Source organism: Bacillus rossius, chromosome 3 (genome assembly GCF_032445375.1).
Source record: "Bacillus rossius redtenbacheri isolate Brsri chromosome 3, Brsri_v3, whole genome shotgun sequence".
Classification (NCBI taxonomy): domain Eukaryota; kingdom Metazoa; phylum Arthropoda; class Insecta; order Phasmatodea; family Bacillidae; genus Bacillus; species Bacillus rossius.
In genome coordinates, this window is record NC_086332.1 from 97,076,043 (window position 1) to 97,082,042 (window position 6,000).

The following is a 6,000-nucleotide window of genomic DNA, read 5'->3' on the forward strand; positions in this document are numbered from 1 at the left end:
CTAGTCATCATATTTCAGGGAACCCACAACAGTAATTTTGTTGAGTACTTGCTCTTCTGAAAGGAAAAGTTTTAAAAAAGGTACTATATTTTAGTATTACTTGTTTGGAAAAATGCTCTTGAAGTATGTAATTTTGCTAATCTGAAACAATGGTAAAATACTTGATATATCATAATGCCATTTAACAGAATCAACAAACACAATGAGAGAAACTAAAAAAAAATTCAGAATTCTATTTTAAATTTTTTCAGAAGAGCACCTACTCTAGAAAAATAACCCAGCATTCAATTACGATGCATACAGGCAAACAACATGTGGGTTCTTAGCTTTAGGGTGGAACTAACCTTAAAAAAATAATGGTTTCTTAAATAAAAGTATCTTATGTTACCTTTAAAGTTGGCAGAATCATAAACACCTAAGAAAATAAAACAGTACTGTAATGATTAACTTATTTTTCCCCCCTCAAGATTTTTGCTAACTTCTTTTAATACCTTCCGAGCCCGGTAACTAGAAAGTAAAAAATTGTTTATGTTTAAGAAAATGTTATTAAGAGTGAAATAATTGCATAGTGAAATTGGGCTTCCATATTGCATAATGACATAAGGTAAAATTCAGATTTGAAACTATTCAGCACTAGAACAAAATTAAAGCCATTCAGTCGGTTTAATGTAATTGTTTGTACTGAGCCACTGTTAATATGTAAGTTTGGTAGCTACAAACATGGGGTCTTGTTTTGATATGTAAAATGTGATAAACTTTGTTGATACAAGCACAGAATATTGAAAGAGGGCCACAGTCTAGTGTTTTGAAATGCACCATTAGTTTTACTGCAGAAACATTAGTAGATTTATACAGTATTTATAAGAGCTTTTCGGGTGACTCTTTCGACCGTTTTAAAGTGAAAATCAGCAGTTAGAAAAAGTAGAAGGGGCCCTGCCACAAACTTCATTAGCATTTCTTCTCCCTCCTCCTTCCCATGCCCTCCCATTTCTACAGCATTCAAAAATGTTGTCTGTCTCATTGTTTTGACTGTGCTGCAGTTCATTAGGCAGTAAACAACAGCTGTCAAGTGGCTCTGGGCTCTGTGACTCACTTTAGATACAGAGCATGTAGTTTATCAACTAAGCTGTTCACACAGCAAATAATGTTACAGACTGAAGAATTACCACAAGTGTCACATTGATCTGTTATGTAATTTTTTAATTTGCAAGAAAAAAATTAAATTTGTTAATCACTGTCAGTTTCTATGCATCAAAACTATCGAGAGCAGATTTTTAACTGCTAATGGAACTGGATGATTTTCATTGAACATTATTTTCCTTTCATTCTGGAATCCAGCATATGCATATTAAAATGCTGGACGACTAGTATTTTGAGAACGTAACAAAACCAACTGTTCAAGCGTCAAAGAATGTGGTAGCTCAGACATGGTCCACTTGTGACATGTAGATGTATGCCCTAACTGAGTCTATGGAAAACGAGTGCTATTTCGTAATCTTGACCAATCAAACAAGAAAATCTTTTTGCATGCATTTATCTACAGGGTTTTTTTTTTTTTTCTCCAGAAATTGCAGGCCATAAGTGTAATGGGTTGCAGGGAATGCCAAAATGAAGGAGCATATTTTGTTAAAATTACTTATGCTTGGAAAGCGGAAATGCTACATTGCAAAGTTACATGCGTAAACAGTATTGTGCAAATTGGAATTGACTGCATATCTCAGTGAGAAGCTCCACAGTGAAATCTGGGAGGCGAAGAAGCTTGTGAGTAGTGGCGGACAAGTGTGTGGACAGTGGTGGGCGAACACTGGCCACAAGAGGCTTGTGAGCATATTTTATTATTCAGTAATAACACAATCCCAGGAATTATGGCACTGGCAACCAACAGTCTGGTGTACACTGCAGTGTATGGTTATTTGTGGCATGTTTACAATGTTACTTAATTATTGTGCTGTTAAGCCCAACTTACTGTAATGCCTAAATCCACTTTCTTCTATACATTCTGCCTGAGTGGGTAGATGACGTGCCTCTAGCGGTGCATAACGATGCCCCAGACACTCAACATGTGCTGTAGGATAGCATCTCGACAACTCCTCTTCTGGAGGACATGGGGCCACTTTAAGCCCTCTCTGTGTAATATCAGTCAAGACATTTGTGGAATTAGAACTACACATACGTAACTGCGGCTTGTGAACATTTGCGTGATCCACCGCAACATGCTTCGCCACTGTAACACCGGTGTTGTGGTTGTGACATGCATCTGTTGTAAAGGTGAGGCATGTTTGGCACTGGGAATCTGCATGTGCGCCAAGCAGTCTGAGACGTGCGCTGGAACGCACGGCCTCATGGTCACTAGAGTGCCACCTATTGTACACCAGTTGCATTTATGGACACTTATTCCTTAGCAAAAACCACTTGTTTTGTATTCTATGCCCCCCCATTAGATTTATGGCCAGCAATTTTCGGACAGCCCGTATTTCACTAGCTAACAGGTGCAGCACTTACATTTACAAATCTGAATGCAGACACATGGCAGTATGCATAATATTGAGTCTGTGATTAGCTATAGTTTCATGAAAAAATTTGTAATCATGATAAACTAGAACAAAAGTATAGTTTAAAAAAAACTAAAAAAAAAAAAAGTTTTTATTAATAAAAAAACTAATAACAACAATGTAGGATTTGCAAGTTGGGTGGGGGGGGGGGGGGGGGGGGGAGGAGAGAATTTTGAACGTGGGGTTAACTGACACGTCATATCAGGATGTGGTACCCGTATGCTGTACACTGCCCATATTTTGGCCTACATGCATGCAATAAGAAGAAAACTTTAAAATATACAGAAAGTTTTCAGTAAGTCATAGTTTTGACATAAAAAAAAGTTTCACAGTCATGTCTTGCAAATGAAGGCAGGCCCCCCTTAGTGAGGGGCTTCTTAATTCCAGGGGCACCTGGGATCTACACCCAGGGGATGCTTGATATCATTTATCTTAAATGTTCTCTATCATTAATGTTAGGATATATTCATTAATAAAATAAAAAAAAGAAGAGAGCACCCCACGCTTTTAGTTGTACAGAGTTGTGGTGCATTATTTGACTGTTGGACAAAAAACTTAAATTTAAATCTAATTTTTAGTGCATTCAACAATAAAAGCTTTTTTTTTTTTTAGTTTTCTTAAACTATGAGTTTGTTTATTCTTTTTAGTCTCAAAATAAAATAAAAATATTGAATATGCGTAATTGAAACAAATTAAAAACAAAAATATGAGTGATTAAAGTATTTATTTGTTACAGTGAACTTAATCTTAGTCATTAATGTTCATGTAACCTTTTCATTTCAGCTAATATGTCAACATTACATGGAACTTTTCTTGTTATCTTAGAGCAATCATGTCCTTCTACTTGGAGACTATCCAGTGACTTTACGCGACTAAAAGCTGCATAAGCCTGTCCGGCAGCAAAGAGACGCGATCCCAAATAAACAACTGCATAATCTACAGTGCAACCTTGCATTTTATGCACGGTAGATGCCCAACTCAGTATTAATGGCAACATTCGCCTTTCAGCAGTACCATAGCTGTATTTCGCTAAAATTTGTATGTCTATTGGTTTAATTATATGTACAACATCTGTGCTGAAATCAACACGGACTGAAATGTCCATATCATGATCACTTGATCACTTGATCATGCCGGAAGAGTGGCCAAATAATTTCAGATATAGTACCCATATTGCCATTTACGAGACCTTTCCTCACAATATTCGACCTTAACATTACTTTAGCTCTGATGAAAATTCTTAATGTCTTAAGAAGTCTTCCTGTTTTGTTGATATCTTCGAGTATAACAGAATCCACATTATTTTTACCTAAATTTCATGTAGGGACAACAATCTGGTCTTGTGCTTTTATATTTTTCCCTTTTTTCTAAAAATAATGGAGTACTTTTTGATTGTGATTGTCCACTTGATTGTTAGTTGGGTAAAATCTTAATGCTTTCTCAATCGAGAATTTATTGGTAGCATCTGTAGAAACGTTTCCTAAAAGTATTGCAAGGTGCTCAGAGGTAAATTCTCCACCTCTTTAAAGAGTTTAGAATATTAATAAATGTATTGTCTCCTTGTTGCTGCATGTTTTGTTTAAGTTTGATCAGCTTGAAAAATCACCATAAATGTGTAGCTAGCTTCATATGTTCAGGTTCATGAACAACTTGTTTCCCTCACACAAGTGGCAGTTACATTAAATCACCAAATAGTAATACATTTAGGCCCCCAAAAAAATTGTTTGGACATTTCAGTTGTCGCAGACGAGAGTCCATCATGCAAAGCTTCTCATAAGGAACCATAGAAATTTCGGCTATGAAAAGAACATCTTGCCATAGTTGACGCATTACTCTTAAGTATTTACCAGTAAGAAGTGGCATGTTTACAATGACTCCGTCTTCCTGTACCGGTAGTTTCAGAAAAGAGTGTAATGTAGATCTACCAACCAATTGTGCTGCAACTACAGTAAGAGCACCTACTTTGACTTATGATTTTCCATAACAATGGTTAATTGATTTTTCAACAAGTTGAATAGAAAAGTATACCCTTTGCCTGCTCCACCTGTTACAAAAATTCTCGCTCGTTTTTCTCCATTAAGTTGGTTCTTTATACAATCTGTAATCCAATTGAATACATCTGATCTACATTCATGGCTTGTCGTGCCATTTGTAACTGCTTATCCATAAATATATCGGGCAAATTATTATTCTCAACCTGAGGATTTATTATCTCTTACTCTTATAAAATTTGAAATGCATGCACTTGATTGAATGCGTTTTCAAGCTGTTGGTCACATTCTAAATGTTGCTGCATGTTTGCTTATTACTTTCAGTTGATCTTCTTGAGCTAAAAAAGCATCTTTTACAATATCAAACCATTCTAGTAATACAATTTCTGACGAATAAGGCATGTACTGAATTCGCAACTGTAAAATTAGTTTTCTAAATCTGAAGATGCTATGAAGTATGGAACTCTTACAACAGCAGGGATATTCTTGCCGTCATTTTGCTGCAATCTCTCAAGGTGATTAGTTGACAATGGATATTTGATAGATATTCATAAGCGTCATGATCAACACCTTCTTCTGTTTCATTTCCTTTTTTTTATAGAAGGGTTTGAACAACATTGCAAACTTTGCAAGACTCGTACTTGAGAAATAATAATCAGAATGTTACAAAGGATGTTTTTCGTATCTTTAAAAAGTGTTGCTGCAGTATCCAGTGGTGTGTCAAGGTCTTGTCAAATTGCAACACTCTATACAGCTGTTTTGGTTTTATAGTGTTAAGAAACATACAACTTCGTGAACTATCACGTAAAGGAATGTGGCATAGATGAAAAGAACATTCAGAAGCTGATACTTTTCGTTCATTAACAATCTTCATACATGTCAGAAATAGTTTGCATGAGATATTGGATTCTTCACATTGTATTTGTTGCATTGCCTGCACTATTCCTGTATCTACTCCTGTGGGCTCTGCTTTTGACAAGTACTTGGCAATGTAGTATGCAATTGCTTCGTTTGAACCGCTTGGCTGAATATCCATATTGCCACTTCATATGTTCAATAGATCTGGATGATAACTATTAACCCAAGCATCTTCCTTTCGGCCTTTGAGTAGGCAAATTCTTCCTCCATTACGAATAAAATCATCAGAAGAATGAGAAACTATCCTATCTACATGTTAGTTCTAGGTAAAATAAAAGTTCTTGACCATCTTTCAAGTATATGTCTAGAGACTTGAAACTCAACAGGGATTTTCTTTATATTACATACACATTAACTAAGCATGGGGTTTTCCTAAAATCAGCCTCCAAGGTGGGTTACAGAAGTGTTAAAGATTTTATGGCTTTAAACCCTCCCCTGGCACATTTTCCACCATAACCCGACCTTTTGGATCGGAAACACCCCTAATTGAAAAAGCATCGATTTTTAAAATTTTCGAAATTTTGGGTCTTTAAACACTC